Below are 18,823 nucleotides of genomic sequence, written 5' to 3' on the forward strand. Positions count from 1 at the left end.
GCTTGACTCCTCCATACACATAAAGTATATTGCCTAGGCAAGAATTTAATTTTTTTCCTGTATCATTCATCCCAACATGGATTCTAACCATTGGATATTCTCATAACCACTAGAATATTAACACAGTTTGCTCCGATGTGTTCCCTTTCCCCAGCACCGGAGAGGGAACTCACCATAAGGGCTTACAGATCATATTTACTAACCTGCCTGTCTGTCTGTCTGTCTGTCTGTCCTTCTGTCTGTCTTACACACCACAGAAATTTTGACACAGTCAGTGACTATTCGATCCATTGGATAGGTGTTGGTGTTTACTCTTCCAATGAAGCCTCAAAGCAAATCACAATTCCCTGTTCTCCCCCTGTATCACCTAATACCCCTCTCTGTATGAGCCAATTAAATAAGCGCTCTGAGATTCTACCTGCGTAAAGGATGGTGTAGCAAGCTGTTGTTGTTGATTCCCTTTTAAATATCCCAAAGGATTGGGACCCTTGGAAATTAATTGCGTATTCCCACAGCTCTCTAGGAGGAGTGGGAATATGCAATTTACCTCTAATTCCCCCTTTCATATACCCAGTTTAGTCTTAAATTCACACCCTTATTCACCTGCAAAGCACAGTCACTCCACTTTACTGTAAATCCTGTGGAGTGCTTTGGGACGTGAAAGGCAAGTAACAGCAACTTGCATATATATAGCCCCCTCTCATGCAGGGTAGCTTCCCAGGGCGCTTGACAGTAGCGGATCACGATGCCCAGCCAAGGGGAGGGAGGAGGAGACCATAAGCACGGTCAAGGAGAAAAGTCTTCAGCCATGACCTAAGATGGGAAGAAAGAGGTAAGACAGAGTGAGTCATACCTCAAAACTAAGCTACTGTTGATAAGTAGTAGCTTGCTGCATAAGTTTTAATGTACAGTATATAATAATAATCCTTGCATTTGATATAGTGTCTTATCATGTCTTTGAGACGTCTCAAAGCACTTCACAGAATATACTGTAAAGTGAATGACATAGACAGGATCCTATTTCACCATTTTCTAGACATTATCGAGGACGAGGGAATGAATATGTTGAGTATTTGTTCAAACATCCAACTTTTGAAAGTAGCTATTTTGAAGATTTGCTAAAGCTTTGAGAGGGAACACAACTCCGAGCAGAAAAGACCAGAGCAAATAGTCTCTTTCAACACAAAGCACCTGTGCAAAATGTCTGAATAACAAACCAATGAAATCACATTTGTGGATGTGATGGCCTTTTCTGGAGGCAATAGGAGGAATAATTGACAATAATGCTCTGGTCAAGACTTTCCTTCAGTCACTTGAGTGCTAACAGAGACTTGGTGGTACCAATGCTCACCCTGCCCTGCCACATGCTCTTCAGAAACATGATCTTTGAGGTTTTAGGTTCCTGGTCTGGACTCATCGCCCTTTGCTTCTTATTCCTTTTGGCAGCATGGTTTCTCATATCATGGACTCATTCCAGTTTATGAAAACTGCTGAGGGATGTACAGATACAGACAAACTGCAGCAATAACTGGATTGTGCAGAGGGCATGAACATCTATTGCAATTCCATTCACCCTCTTCCTGGGGTAAGATCCCTATCTCCTTCCATCAGCTCTGACCCCCAATGAGCAGGGTCAGTACCTACATTGAAGACCTGAGACATGGCTTCCTCCTCCATTTAAGGTGTAGGATCTCATCTCTTCACCCAGTGTCTTGAAGCTATGGACTGGCGAAGCTGACACTGTAAGAACTCTCAGCCCTTTTATCCAATCACACATGTTTTTACCCCGTATTAGAGTCCATTCCTCATTCAGTTACTGGCCTCTGGTGCCTGTCTTAGCCCAGTGTACATGGATGTTAAAAATCCCTTGGAACTATTTGAAAAGAGAAGTGAGTTTCTCCTGATGTCCTCACTAACAATCCCCCAAATAAAATGAGTCATAAAAGTAATCATTGATTTCACTGCTGCTCATGAGGAATCTGTGTCCTCACTTTCAAGCCCCTCCATGACCTTGCCCCCTTCTACATCTCTGACCTGCTGATCCATTATCAACCTGTTGCTCCCTCCATTCAGCAGGCGCCTCTCTGCCCCCACTCTTTGGAATTCCATCCCACAATCCCTTCACCTTGCTTCTTCTCTTGCCTCCTTCAAGGCACGACTCAAGACCCTCCTTTTTGACCGTGCCTTCAGCCGCCCTCCTACGTGGAGTCCTGTAGCTCAGTGGTTAGAGCACTCGCTTTGCAAGCGAGAGACCTGAGTTCAATTCCAGGCAGGGCGAAACCTTGGGCAAAAATTAAAATAAAAAAAAATTAAAATTAAAATTAAAATTAAAATTAAAAATTAAACCTTACACCACATGCCTAATAATAATCCCTCCAAAACCAAAAACAATAATAAATCGGTCATTTTCAATCTACGACTGTTTGTGGGACATTGCTGTGCGCAATTGGCAGCCGGGTTCGCCCACAAATATGCAGTCAATTCACTTTACAGTGTGTTCTGTGAAGCGCTTTGGGATGTTCTCCCGACGTGAAAAGCGCTATATCAAATGCAAGGATTATTATTATTATTACCCCTGTGACCTTCCTCATCCCAAACCTGACTCCCCACCCCACTCTAGGGTCCTGATCCCTGACTGTTCAGCCCCTCGGGACGTCCTCCTGATGTGAAAGCCACTTTACAAATGTAATTTTGTTGTTGTTCGTGGTGTGGCTGAACACAGATTGGCTGCTGCATTCATGCACAAAATACACAGTCAATCCGATTTACCATATATCCTATAAAGTACTTTGAGACATTCTCCCAATGTGAAAGTGCTGTAGTCAAATGCAAGGATTTTTATTAGTATGCTCTGTGTTGGATAAGTTGTCTTTTAGCCTTGATGTCGATAGAGTGTCTGTGAATGTTGCGTTGTGAACAGTATTTCTGTACCATGAACTGAGGAAATCTGATTGTTTCTTTCTGTATTTGAACAGTTAGGAACATTGCAGCCCCTCCACAACTCCCTCTCCTCCACTCTTGATGCCCTTGACCCCCTCATCTCCCAAACTACTTCCTATTTCACTAAAAGTCCCCCAGTTCACCAGCCACCTCAACTCCCTCAAGGCACAGGTGCGTGCCGCCGAAGTCACCTGGATCAAGTCCAATTGAACAGTCCATTCATGGCTGGACAACATGACTATTCTGCCCTCACCTCAGCTAAATCATCCTCATACTCAACAACCCCAGGCTCCTCGTCACCACCAACCGGCTAATCCATCCACTCTCTCATGCCTCGCCCATCCTCTCCTCCAACTCCAACTGCGAGGAGATGCTGGATTTCCTCGAGACCAGAATTGAGGGGATCCATCAGGCTGCCTCTGCCCTTCCAACTGCTACCTCTTCCCCATTTCCCCCTCACTGCTCTCCTGATGGATAGGCTGTCAGACATGAAGTCCTGAATGAGAGCTAACTTTCTACAGCTGAACCTCAACAAGGCCATCCTTCTTGGCTCCCATCAGTGCCATTACACCTTGGCTCCTGATAGCATCACCATCCATGGATGCACACTGCACCTCACTGAGCTAGTCCGGAACCTTGGGGTCTTGTTTGATCCTCAACTGTTCTTTCTTCACCACATCTATGCTACAACCTGTTCTACCTTTCCCCACCTCCACAACATTGCTCTGCTCCACCACTGTCTCTCCTCTCAGGTTGCCGAGACCCTCATCTATGCATTCATCACATCCAAGTTCAACTAGACTAACTTGCTGCTTGTCGCTCCCCAGCTCTTCCCTCTACAAGTTGCATATTATTCAGAGCTCTGCATAATTAAATTACGCTGCTAGAAAGGATAGAGTTCAAAATCCTTGTGCTTGCTTTCAAAGGCATCCACAACCTTGCTCCTTCCTACCTCTGTGACCTACTCAGCCCATACCAACCTATCCATTCCCTCCGATCAGTGGACTCCGGCCTGCTCCATGCTCCCACCCTGCCCGCCCCACCATTGGCAGTTGGAACTTCAGCCCTTCTGTCCCAACTCTTTGGAACTCAATCCCACAGTCTCTTCCCTCCCTCCCTTCCCTCCTTCAAAGACTTCTCAAGATTCTTCTCTTTCACCGTGCATTCAGTCACCCTCCTACCTCTACCCTCCTTGCTCTCCACCCTCTTGATCCCAACCCCCAGCTCAGGTCGAAGTCCTTGACTGTCCAGTGCCTTGTGCCATCCTCCTGACATGAAAGGCGATATACAAATGTAATTTGTTGTTATTGGTGTTGCTCCATACCCCTTCATCCCTTAACTAACAAAAATCTATTGTCACTCTTGAAAATTTCTATTGATCCAGCATGTACAGCTGGATCACTCAAGGCCAGTTTTTGTTCTGGGACATTGCAAGAGTAGAATATTTGAGAAAATGATAATGAAGACACTGAATGTTGCATTTAGCACCCAAATATTGTGGTGGTCAATGAGGACTCTGTCATATTTACACTAAAATAACCAGTAATAATGGTTCGTTTCTCACTTGCTTAATAGACGCAGACAGCGACATAGAAAACAGGTACGTACAGATATGAGGCAGTTGCTGAATAAAACTTGTTATCTCTCTGAAGTGCTCTCTGTCTGATGGAGTTCTTTCTATATTTCAACAAAGTCTGGGTTGGGTTGTGTGCATCACAGTCAGATATTATTGTGGGACCCTGTAGGGAGCAGAACATTGCTACTCTACTTGGAGGCCTGTAGCGTAGTGTTTAGCTTGATTGCCTTGTACACGAGTGGACCCAAGTTTGATTCCCGGGCAGGGCGAAAAATTAGGCAAGTTTCCATATTCCACACACCTCTGTTTAGTTAGCAGTAAGTAGGAACCTGGTTGTTAATCAATTGGCAGATTGCTTTCTGGGGGTAATAATCTGTCAATTTAAAAAAAAATTGGTCACTCAATCCACAGCTGTTTGTGGGATACTGCTGTTTGCTGCCACATTTCTCCCACAAAATATACAGTCAATCCACGTTACAATATAATCTGTGAAGCATTTTGAGATGTCTCAGTGACATGACAAGGCACTATATCAAATGCAAGGATTGTTAGTAGTAGCAGTAGTATTTGACATTATAATTAAAATATTGAAAGTTTCAAATTTCACCCCAATATTAGTGAACTAACTTCTGATTTTGGGGTTCTAAACCTACGTACAAGGAAATGCTGCTTGCTGTTATCATTTAAGTGGTTTTATGGAGGAAGAACAAATTAAGTTGCATGAATTTAATGTTAACATCAACAACTTGCATTTATATAGCGCCCTTCACATGGGCAGTGTTAGGGTATCGGACTCGTTTGCAACCGAGCCTGCACCCAGAAAATAAGTTCAATCTTGACAAACCAAAATGGTGGATTACAACAGTTTAGTAAGCATCTCTAAAGACCACCCCTTAGCCCAAGCTTATGTACCTTTTGTTTCTTTTTGTTTTTTTGTCTGGTGAGCCCCTACAGCCGGTTTGCACCAGTTTCAGTCTGCCTTATTTGGGCTTGTTTTTCACTATTCTACATGCTTAATCAGAACACTTTCTTATTTAAAACTAACAGAAAGAGAAGGCCACTCAGGGCAAACAACTTCTTCTGGTTGTATATAATACATATATACATTCCAACAGCAGTGTCTCGGAACGCTTAACAGTGGCAGAGCATGAACTCGAGTCGGGGGGAGGGAGGAGGTGACCGGAAGCACTGTTGAAGAGAAAGGTCTTTAGTCATTATTCAAAAGAGAAGGAAAAAGCAGAGGAATTGAGGAAGTTGACTTTGTTGATCTTGTTTTTGAAGGTTCCCATAGTCTGTCTATGTAACATTTGGAATGTTGACCTGCTTTTGTCTACACTGGTCCAATACTATACTGCAATCTCATATCCTATGGCATTTAAGATGTTTCCTTGGAAGTTGACTAGGACATCTTTCCCAATTTTCATGTTCGCTAATAAGGTATCAAACATTGTTGAGGACAAGTCGCTACTGGTAACCTGAAATGTCCTTCATCACCACATGTATTTTGTATAGCTCCGCGCTCTGCCTCATTAAATGATTAAAGGCATCCGATTTTCCAACAAATTTGGGAATAGCATTTGCCATTTCTTGTAGCTGCATTGTGTCATATGGTATTTTTACTCGAGCTACCTCTTCATCCTCGCCATCTGGGTTAAGGTTCATTTTGTATTGACGAGTTGGATACAATGACAAGGGTTTCTCTTTTCAGTTTTTGATGGTAAATTCCCATCTGAACATTGTCGTTTCCCTCATGATAATGATAGGCTTCCTCATCTAGACTTCCCCAATCAATTGATTCAGCAGCCACTGTGTCGAGTCATGGTATAGATTATACTCCTCTTAAGTGCGCTGTTCTTGAACCTCTTCTATTTCTTTTTGCCATGCAACATGTGACACAGGATCCCCTTTTTGGCTTTCTGTGACAGAGTTGTTTGCACTCTAATTACAGTGTGTAAATCACTGCTCAGTTGTTTCATATTTTCCTACATTTTCATTTATCTTGTCACCCCATTCCTGCGCTTGCCTCAAAATATCAGTTGCCTGTACCTGATAATATTCGGTGTGAACTTCCAAACTGTGTACTCTCCACATGTAAAAGATTAAATTTCTTCCCTTCTATTTGACTGTTCTCTTTGCAGATTATCCTTAAAATCATTCACTTAGTATTTGGCCTCATGCTCTGTTTTCCTTTTTATCCAGAATTTCCTTTGAACTTCATTTGAGCTTCTTTGAGCTCTATTTGAGTTACTTTCAACTCTTTTATATCAGTTTCTTTCAACTTTCTTATCTCTTTTTCCAGGATTTCTTTGAACCCTTTTTAATCTCTTAATTCTCTTGATTTCAGAGATCTGTATTTAGAAATCTGCAAGGTTTTAATCCATGCAGCTTCAGTTTGGTTACTTTTCATTATTCTTTTATCTCTTGATTCTGCAAAAATTTATTCACATTGTTCAATCGGAGGGTCACTCGTTAGTGCCTCTTTAAAAAGCTCCTCGTATTCGGGTAACCTTTTCTTCACGTATGCTTTCTTTGAATCTGCCATGTTTTTAGAATACTTTTTCTAATTCTCCAACTGTACTAAATGTGACAGGTCAAATACTCAATTTCTAAACAAAATTTAAATTTATATTGGTCCAACTACAACACAGGGTGTCTGTTTGGGTGCCAGTTATACGCGTTCTTTAAATTTGTGACTCTACAGTGAAATATGAACTGACACAAATTTCCTTTTTAGTAAGAAAGTTTAATAAAAATTAGTAAGATTATACATAATCAAAATTTTACATCAAATCAAATTAATTCTTACAATACAAAATACAAAAGAAAATTACATTTGTAAAACACCTTTCATGTTCCCAAGATGTCAGGGATTAGGGATTAGGGCCTGAATGTTGGTGGGGAGAGGGGTTGGGATCAGGGATGGAGGAGGGTAGAGAGGGTAGGAAGGTGGCCGAAGAGAAGGGTCTTCAGGCATGCCTTGAAGGAGGCATGGGAGGGAGTGAGGCTAAGGTAATATGACATGGAGGGCCTTGAAAGCAAGGACGAGGATTTTGAACTCAATCCTCTGAGGGATGGGGAGCCAGTTGAGCCGGGTGAGGATAGGGATAATGGGGTCACAAAGACTGGTATGGGAGAGGACATGAGCTGCAGAGTTCTGGATGATATGTTACGATGGGTTAGTAATCAAATTAATGCTTAAGACAGGTTAGTAAAGTTCACTGCAATGGGTTGGTCAGATCAATACAATGGCTTTGATAGAGCAATAGATTTGTTTACTGGTTGCAGTGATCCAAAACTCAGCTCATCTCTTTACGCTCAGCTCTCCTCCCTTCATTGAGAATTATCCTTACATTGATACCTTGTAAAGACGTACATATCAACCTTGTCAAGATATCTGGAATTTAGCTTTACTGAAAACATCTTTGGAGTCGGACAGTTTCATCCCTTCACTGATATCCATAGTTGTCAACATCTTTTCGACTTTAACAAAATTCCAACATTTCTTTGCCTTCCCACAATGATGTTGACAAAGAAAATTTTGTTCCATAGGCATCCTGTCACTAGTTTTCTGTTGCCCTTGGCCTTAGTGCATGTGTGTATATAGTCAGCTTTTACATGAAATCCATGAACCTTTGCAACCTTCTTTGGTCAACCAAAGACGACCCAGAATTCTTGGGTTGCTTACACTAGCCTAAGGAAGATAGATAGAAAATGCACTAAAGTGTCAAAGGCAAAAGTTGAAGGGAGCTAGAGTAGTAATGCCTGTGTCTCTTGAGAAGAAGTATTTATTTTTGGAAATTTGTAAATTATTTTCCCGTCTTCTGCTGCTCTCCTTGCTGGATCTCTCACTGCTTTGCTCACTTTAGCAAAAATATTGCGCCCTTTTTTGTTAAGCTTTAAGGTTTCAGCTCAAAAATATGTGTTGTTCTAAACTGTCAACTCTCTGACAATGTGTGTTTATGTGAGAATTTATGTGAGAAAATATATCATTGTATTTATAATATTAACAGGGAAGCCCTCGAAGCTGAGATGGAAAAGAGGATTGAAGAAATGCAACGCTTTAAAGAGCTGTTTCCTGAATGGCAAAAAAGGATGAGAGAATACAATAGTAAACTGTGCAATATTGCGCACGATATTGACACAGTTCACCAAGATGTCACAGTAGCCAACATTACAGGGACCTCAATCGGCCTTGTCGGAGGAATTCTATCCATTGGTGGATTAATCTCTGCTCCTTTTACAATGGGTTTATCATTGGGGCTCATGGGTGTGGGAGCTGGCATAGGTGTAGTTGGTGGTGTCACTAACGTTGCAGCTAGTGGTGTGGATGCTGTTAAACAATGGAACATATCAACAGCTATTGATGAAATCATGGAACAATATAAAGAGGACAGTACAAAAATGGCAAATTGCCACAATGAGTGTATCAACGCAATTCAATTCTTACATCTCGGCACTGATGGTTCACAATGTAGAGCTGAAACCTCAATAAGAGTGGACATTCTTTCTGAAATGTGCAATTCAAAAAGAGATTTAGCAAAAAAAGCGGTGGGAGATATAGTGAGGGAAGCAGTAGATAAACCAGCGAACAAGGCAACAAAAGCAGCAGGTAGAGCAGTGAGCAAAGCTGCAGAAAAAGCAGTGGACAACATAGCAAAAGAAACAGTCGGTACAGCAAGTAAAGCAGCAGGTAAAGCAGCAGGTGAAGCAGCGGGTGAAGCAGCGGGTGAAGCAGCAGGTAAAGCAGCAAGTAAAGCAGTAGGTGAAGCAGCAGGTAAAGCAGCAGGTAAAGCAGCAAGTAAAGCAGCAGGTGAAGCAGCAGGTAAAGCAGCAGGTGAAGCAGCAGGTAAAGCAGCAAGTAAAGCAGCAGGTGAAGCAGCGGGTGAAGCAGCGGGTGAAGCAGCAGGTAAAGCAGCAGGTAAAGCAGTAGGTGAAGCAACAGGTAAAGCAGCAGGTAAAGCAGCAGGTAAAGCAGCAAGTAAAGCTGCAAGTAAAGCAGCAGGTGAAGCAGCGGGTAAAGCAGTAGGTGAAGCAGCAAGTAAAGCAGCAAGTAAAGCTGCAAGTAAAGCAGCAGGTGAAGCAGCAGGTGAAGCAGCGGGTGAAGCAGCGGGTAAAGCAGCAAGTAAAGCAGCAGGTGAAGCAGCGGGTAAAGCAGCAAGTAAATCAGTAAGTAAAGTAACAGGTAAAGCAGTGTTCAAAAACATGAGCAAATCAGGGTTATGCAAACTGGGGGCTGCTACAGCTTTGTCAGGACTCCTTATTGCATGGGATATCTATTCTATAGTAAAGGATTCCATGGAACTTGCAGAGGGATCGGGGACAGAACTTTCTAATCAGATACGAAAATTGGCCCAACAGATAGAGGATGAAGTAAAGATTTATGAAAATATTTATAAGTCTCTATAAGGTATTACAGTGAATGATGCAGCATGGAAACAGGTCACATAGCCCAACTAGTCCTGAGGATGAGATTATGTGTGTCAAAGGGTCTTCTTCATCTTAAGCTCGCGAGTAAGTGAGCGAGTGAGTGAGGCAGTGAGTGAGGCAGGGAGGGAGAGAGTGAATGAGGCAGTGAGTGAGGGTGGGAGGGAGGGAGCGTGGGAGGGTGGGAGGGAGGGAGGGAGTGAATGTGTGAGGCAGTGGGCAAGTGAGTAAGGGAAGGAATGAGGAATGGAGGGAGTGAGGCAGTGAGTAAGTGAGCGAACGTTTGAGCAAATGAGTGAAGTACATGAGGCCGCCTGTCCCTTTCCCCTCTCCTGTATCCCTATCCCCTTCTCTACTATGTATGAATCAATTTTTCTCTTGAATAGATTGAAGCTTTCTACTTCAACCATAGCTTCCGCAGTGAGTTTGACATTCTCACCATCCTTTGTGTGAAGAAACCCCCCTAAACTCTGTTTAACATCTCCTGATGACTATTTTAGATTTATATCCTGTAGTTTTGGTCTCACCAACCAGTAAAACAACCCATCAACATCTAATTCACCAATTGCTTTCATAACCTAAACACCTCCATTAGCTTCACGCATAATCATCTCAACTCTGGAGAGAAAAGTTCCAAACTACCTGGTCTTTCCTGATAATCATATCCACTGGGAACATCCTTATAAGCTTATGACATCCTAGTAAAATTACACTGCAACAGGAAAGTGAATCAATCAGATGGCCCAGGGGGAGAGGCAGAGGAACCATGTCCTTCTGTACAAGCCTGGGTTGTAATTTTACTAAGATGTCATAAGCATATATGGTAGCACATTGCCTCTGTAAAGGAAGATGTTTCCTCTGTCCTCTGTCCCACCCATCTACAGACCCAGGGTCCTAGCGTTAAAAAGTTTCTACACTTTCAAGCACAAGTCAGATGAATAATATGGGGTGAAACCTATGGAGATTAACAAGGTCTGGGACACTCAATCAAAGGTGAAGCAAGATATGAAGACATAACCTTCAACGTGACCTTGAAATCTCTGTAGGATCCTCGCAAATTACACTATTTGGGTGGAATTGTAATATTTAAAAATGACGTTGATGCAAAATATTTCAAATCTTTATAAAATATAAAAATATGTGGCTCAACATCAGCATCTTTACATCAGCCTGAGTCGTCCTCCTCATCCCTCCCTCCATCTTACTGACTCTCAATCTGCTGCACTGAGGAATTCACATACAGCAGAAACTCAAGAGCATAGAACGAGGGTCATGTTGCCTGAAGTAATGTTTAAGCATTGAGGTCAGGTACTTTAGATGCAGTTTGCTTTTTAATTAATTTAATTGGGTTCAGTTACTTTGTGGGAATAATCTTCATTTTAGGAGTCAATCTCATTTTAATATTTTCTCACATAAAATACAGTCATCACACTTTACAATCCTGTACACACTACAATCCTGTAAATCACTCTGACATCTTGACTATGTGTAGGGAGCTATATCAAATACCAGCAATTATTATTATTAATCACTGAAAAACAGTTTAATGCAAATGTAATCTTTATAGACATCAGTGTTGCATTCTCAGCTTCGCTCCTTCCTTTCCTGCCACTATCTTCTCGAACCCCTCCAACTGGGCGTCCGTGCCGCCCACAGCACAGAAACAGTCCTGGTCAAAGTGACAAATGATATTCTGTCCATCTGTGACCAGGGCTCCCTCTGTCTCCTCGTCCTCCTTGACCTCTCTGCTGCTTTTGACACCGTCGACCACTCTATCCTCATCCACCACCTCTCCTCTCACCTCAACCTCCACAGCGCTGTCCTTGATTGGATCAGATCGTACCTCTCACACCACCTGCACTTCATCTCCTCAAACGGCTTCTCCTCCAGCCCCCGAACCGTCTTGTGCTGCATTCCTCAGGGCTCTGTCCTTGGTCCCCTCCTCCTCAACATCTATATGCTCCCTCTTGGTGACATCATCCGCAGACATGGGGTCGCTTCCACATGTATGTGGATGACACCCAACTCTACCTCTCTGCCTCCACTCTTGACTCCAGGACCACTGCTGTGCTGACAGAATGTCTGTCGGATATCAAATCCTGTATGAGAGCTAACTTTCTTCAGTTGAATGTCAACAAGACCGAGGCTCTCCTGATTGGCTCCACTCAGCGCCTCCTCCCCTCAGGCGCTGATAGCATCACCATCCATGGTTGCACGCCCCACCTTGCTAAGCCAGTCTGGAATCTTGTGGTCTTGTTTGACCCTCAACTATCCTTTCTACCCCACATCTATGCCATGACCCGCTCTGCCTTCTCCCACCTCCGCAATGTCGCCGGCTCCGACACTGTCTCACACCGCAGGCCGCCGAAACCCTCATACACGCCTTCATTACGTTGAGGCACGACTATGCAACTCACATAGAGAAGATGAGGAGGGAGGTGGGAGAGAAGGACAGAGTGTGTTCACTCTCTCTGCTCAGCGGGTTCCGGCCTGCTTCACGTCCCCCGCCTTTTCTCGCCCCACTATCGGCGGGCGGGCCTTCCACCACTCTGCACCACCCTCTGGAACTCCTTCCTGCAGTCCCTCCGCCTCCCCCCACTCCCTCGCCACCTTCAAGTCCCATCTCAAGACCCTCCTCTTCGACCGTACTTTCGATCTCCCTGCTTCCCCCCACTGCCCTCCACCCTCCCCCACCCTGACCCCCAGCTCAGGTCCGAAACTCTATCTGTCCAGCGCTTTGGGACGTCCTCCCGACGTGAAAGGCGCTTTACACATGTAATTTTGTTGTTGTTGTTGTGGTGGTTATTGTTGGTGTTGTACCCAGCTTACTGTCAGTGTGATCCTCATACTAATCAATGGTACATTGTACCCTGTGTTGGGAATTAAAATGAATTATAAAAATGTTTTATTTCAGTGTGTTTAAATTTAAGTGAGTTTAAATGCTGTCCCGCTGATCACTTGCTCCCAGTCTGTGTGTGCACATTTTGGATGTTGCCCCGACACGAGCTGCTCCCTCTGAAAATGTTCCTGCTTCTAACCCTATACTCCGCTACACACACTCTGTCCTTCTTCCCCACCTCCCTCCTCCCTCATCTTCTCTCTCTCCTGGACCCCACGATTACCTCCCTCTGCTGCAGCCTGTGCATCTTCTGGCAGGCCCATCGTGGCTCCCGGCTTTTGTTGTCCCAGAGCAGCAGTCCCAACTGTCCCATCACTCACTTTCTCTGCACCAGCCACCTCGGAAAGGCAAGCACCCCTTCTCCCTCCCTCATCCATACCCTCTCCAACACTACCCCCTCCTCATACTCCACGGTCATTTGCGCCCACAACCCCAAATCCTTCCTTTAACACTCCATTCCCCATACCCACAACCAGCAAACCTATCCTCATTTCCCTCCAAAATATCCGCTCCCTCTCCAACAAAGCCGTTACTTTCCATGACCTCATTCTGGATGAGCACATCAATATTCTTGTTCTTACAGAAATCTCCCACGGCAACTCAGTCCCCCTTATTGAAGCCTCCCCTCCTGGCCACACCTTTCAAACCACCCCACTCCCACCCTCACCCACTCCAACCAACATGGCGATGGGGTGGCCCTCATTTCTCGAGCTTCCCTTGGTCTATCCCCCTATTCCTCTGGCTGTTTATCCTTCTTTGAGCACCTCACCCTCTACCATCCCTCCTCTCTTTCCTCAAAATCCTCCTAGTTTACCACCCCCTCCCACCCCCAAAACCCCTGGCCCCTTCCTCACCAATATCTCCTCTCTCCTCACATCCCTGTCCCTCTGAACTGAACACCTGCTCATAATGGGTGATTTCAACCTCTACCAAACCTCCCCTTGCACCACCTCCTCAGATTTCACTGCCCTCCTCTCCTACCAAAACCCTCACCCTCCACATCAACTCGCCAACTCACAACTGTGGTCATCCCCTCAACCTCGTCATTACATACGACCTTGATATTTCTGACCTGTCAATCACGGACAAAGCCATCTCGAGGCCTATTTAACAAACTGCCTGCACTTCATCTCGGCAAATGGTTTCTCCTCCCACCCTGCCAGTCATCTGTGGGGTAGCTGAGGGCTGCATACTTGGCCCTCTTATTTTAATCATGTATATGCTCCCTCTGCAGACATGAGGTAAACTTCCACATGTATGCAGATGACACACAAATCTACTTTGCCTCCTCCACTATCAACTCCAGATCCACCGATGTTTTATCAGCTTGTCTGGCAGACATCAGGGCCTGGATGAGTGCAAGCTTCCAGAGAAGCAGAGAGGACCTCCTTCCTCCACCTCTGCCTCCTCATACATTGCCCACCTCCAATCCTACCTTATCCTCATTCATGCATTTGTCACCTCCTGTCTGAATTACTCAAATGCATACTCGCTGGTCTCCACAGTTCCATTATTCAAAAATCCAGCTCATTTAGAACTCTGCTACCCGCATACTTACCCAGTCTAAACTCTGTACGCCCATCTCACCAGTTCTGGCCAGGCTCCACTGGTCCCCCATCATCGAACGTATCGACTTCAAGATCTTCACTCTCGTGTTCAAATCCCTCCACCACCCAGTGCCTCTGCTTGACTGGCACCAGCTTCCTACTTGTGTCTCACACCCTCCGCTCCACCATTTCAGGATGCGCATTTAGCCAATATATCCCGAAACTCTGGATTAATCAATCCCTCTGCCTTGCCCCTCTCTCACTTTTTTCAAGTCCCGCCTGAAAATCTTCCTTTTTGACCATGCTCTGGTCACCTACCCTGACTTGAAGTCAGGCTCCGCCACTATTAAGCGCTCTAAGATGCTGCCCTCCTTAGGGGGTGTTATACAAGTACAAGTTGTTGTTGTGACCCTAGGGCGGTGGAGTAGCTGTACTCGTTATAATAATAATTAAAATAATAATCCTTGCATTTGATATAGCGCTTTTCACGTCTTCTAGATATCTCAAAGCGCTTCACAGAATATGCTGTAAAGTGAATTGACTGTATATTTATGGGCGAAACCCAGCAGCCAACTGCGCACAGCAGTGTCCCACAAACACAATGCCATGATGTTAGGGATGACATTGTGGCAGTAGAAAAAAAGGGATATAGCCATCAGTAACATAGAAACAGAATTTGTGTGGATATAGGTAAAAGATAAGAAGGGATCAATCACACAAATAGGGGTACTCTACAGAGCATCTAACAGGTAGAGGAAGAAATATGCAAGCAAATTAGCGAAATGAGTAAAAGACATAGAGTAATAATCATGGGGGATTTCAACTACCCCCAAAAAAATTGGCTAGAAGAGGTAAGTAAAGGGGATAAGGGAATGGAGTTCCTTCAATGTGTACAGGACTCCTTTCTTACCCAGTATATAAGCGGCCCAACAAGGGGGAAATCCCTGCTGGATTTAGTAATGGGAAATGAACCAGAGCAGATAAGAAAAGTATGAGTAGGGGAACATCTCGGCAATAGTGATCATAACTTAATAAGGTTTAAAATAATGATTGAGAAGAACATCAGTATGACAAAGACCAGGGTCATAGATTGGAAAAATGCTGATTTTTAGGGGATGAGAATGGAACTTGGGAAAATAAACTGGAAAACAATATCAGCAAACAAAGAGATAAAGCAGCAGTGGGAAACATTTAAAACAGTGATCAATAGAGTCCAGGAGAAATATATTCCGCTAAAAAACAAGACAAAGCTAAATAAATAATAAGACACCAGGGATGAATAAAGACATAAGGGCAAATTGAGACTCAGAAAACAAGTACTCACTAAGTACGTAAACAACAAGGGAGAGCATGACAAAAAAGGACGAAGAGGTCAGGAAAATAGTCAAAAAAATTAGGAAGACAAAGAGAAATTATGAAGTTAAGTTATCCAGAAATATAAAAAGAAATAGTGAAATATTCTACAGACATATAAATAACAAAAGAAACATTACAATAGGAATAGGGCTATTAAGGGATGGACAAGATAAGCTCACAGTCCGCGATAGCGAAATGGCAGAAATATTAAATAATTACTTTGCCTCAGTATTCACCAGAGAGATGGATCAGGTGGACATGACAGAAGAAGAGATCAAAAATAATATAAATACATTTAAGATACAAAGTGGAGATATAATTGAAAATCTAACGAAACCCAGAGAGGATAAAACCCTGGTCCAAATGGATTGCATCCGCATATATTAAAAAGAATCAAGGGAAGAGATAGCAGAGGCACAATTACACATATATAATTACTCATTAGAAAAGGGAGTAGTCCCAGAGAACTGGAGGTTAGCTAATGTTATACCTATATTTAAAAATGGGGATAGGACAAGCCCAGGGAACTATAGACATGTCAGCTTAACATCGGTGTAGGAAAGATAATGAAATCCTTACTGAAGGAGGTAATAGAAAAACATCTAGAAACGGAAAACATAATAAAGAATAGTCAGCACGGATTTCAAAAAGGAAGGTCATGCTTGACCAACCTCATTGAATTCTTCGAAAGGGTAATGTGGTAATGTAATCCATTTAGATTTCCGAAAGGCGTTCAATAAGGTATCACATAATAGACTAATGAATAAGGTCAGAGCAAGTGGAGTCCGGGGAAAAATAGCAGAATAGATAGCAAGCTGGCTACAAAACAGAAAACAGAGAGTAGGGGTGAAGGGTAGTTACTCAGACCGGCAGGGCGTGGGCAATGGTGTTCCACAAGGATCGATATTGGGACCACTGTTGTTCACAATATACATTAATGATTTGGACTCGGGAATCAGCAGTACAATTTCAAAATTTGCAGACGACACATGGGGGAATAGTTAATACAGAGGAGGACTGTAACAAATTACAGCAAGACATTAATAAACTTGCTGAATGGGCATTTAAATGGCAAATGCATTTCAATGTAGAAAAGTGTGAGGTGGTACATTTTGGGTAGAAGGAATAAGGAAGTCACATACATCCTGAAAAATAAAACCCTAAATGGGGTAGAGGAGCAAAGCGATCTAGGGGCACACACACAATTCACTAGAAGTAGCAATGCAGGTACAAGGCCATAAAAAAGCAAACCAGGCATAGAGGTTCATTTCTAGAGAAATAGAAATGAAAAGCAGGGGAGTTATGGTAAACTGCTATGGAACCTGGGTTAGACCACACTTAGAATACTGTATGCAGTTCTGGTCCCCACATTATAGAAGGGATGTAGAGGCACTGGAGAGGGTGCAAAGGCGATTCACAAGGATGATCCCAGAACTGAGAGGTTATACCTATCAGGAAAGGCTGAACGTGATTGGACTCTTTTGAAAAGAGGAGGGTAAGGGGTGAGCTTTTAGAGGTCTTTAAAATTATGAAAGGTTTTGATAGGGTAGACATAGGGAAGATGTTTCCACTTGTGGGGGAGATCAAAACCAGGGGCCATCAATATATAGCAGTCACAAATAGATCAAATAGGGAAGTTAGAAGAAATTTCTTCACACAGAGAGTAGTGGGAATGTGGAACCTGATACCACAAGGAGTTGTTGAGACAAATAGCATAGATGTATTTAAGGGAAAGCTGGATAGGTACATGAGGGAGAAAGGAATAGAAGGTTATGCTTGAAGGCTTAGAGCGGAGGGAGAGCGGGAGGAGGCTCATGTGGAGCATAAACAATGGCATAGACCGGTTGGGCCGAATGGCCTGTTTCTGTGCTGTATATTCTAATGTATTCTAATGTAGTTTTCTATTGGCTCTGCCCATAGTTCATTCCTCTAACACTGGGCATAAGCCTCGATGCTCTCCTCTGCACTGTCTCTGGACAGTCCCTTATGCCCTTGGGTGGGTAAAACCTTATTCAAGTACATTACTACACACACCTCTGTTTACTAACTGTAAGTATGAACCCAGTTGTTAGTCGATTGACGGATCGCTTTTCAGGTGTAATAATCCCTTTTTTAAAAAAATGGGCACTTAATCCATGACTGTTTGTGCGACATCGCTGTGCGAGATTAGCTGCTACGTGTCACCCACAAAATCCGGTCAATATACTTTACAATGTATTCTGTGAAGCACTTTGAGACATCTCAATGACATGATATGATATCAAATGCAAGGATTCTTCTTCTTATTATTATTATTACTGTACCATGCATGTGAATCCTATTCTTAATTCCTATGTGGAGTAGCTTGCATTTCCTCCAGATAAAACCAATCATTCACTTAACAGCTGTTTGTGGGACATTGCTATGTGCAAATTATAACATTCACCTACGAAGTCCAAGTCACCACACTTTACAGGAAAGTTTGTATAACATTTTGAGCTAAATACAACATTATAAGCTGCTGTAACAAATGTTAGAATTATTGAGATATCTGGTGGTGGAATTTGATTCTACAGAACAATAAAGGGACTTGATAAATCCAGAGCAGGAATATCGTTGGGGTTGGAGGTGACTGTAGGGAAGCCAGCACCAGCACATGCACAATAGGATGAATGGCCTCCTCTGTGATGTGCTGTAAATTCTGTGTTGTGACAGCTGAGCTTCTTTGAAGACAGTCCTTTTACTGGAGTCATACTGATTGTTAATCCAACACTGCAATGTAAAAAGCAAACCATTTACCTACCAGATTGGATGACAAATTGGTTGGCTGGTTGGACTATTGTCTGTATCACTGCCTGGCTTTGTCGCTGCTTAGTTAAAGATGTTTGGTAACTGAGTAACCTACAATGACCAGCATCTGCTCTATAAATGTTTAAAACATGCTTCTTGCACTTTCAAGTTTACTGCAACCAATGAGGATTTTCACTATGAACACATGAAACCATAAATTCCTCCAGAGCTCGTCAGAGATGAATGTCTTGGTGGAAGATTCATGATATCTGCAAACAACAACAACAACAAGATTCCATTTATAGAGCGCCT

This window comes from Callorhinchus milii, unplaced genomic scaffold, assembly GCF_018977255.1.
Source record: "Callorhinchus milii isolate IMCB2004 unplaced genomic scaffold, IMCB_Cmil_1.0 Scaffold1, whole genome shotgun sequence".
NCBI classification, from domain to species: domain Eukaryota; kingdom Metazoa; phylum Chordata; class Chondrichthyes; order Chimaeriformes; family Callorhinchidae; genus Callorhinchus; species Callorhinchus milii.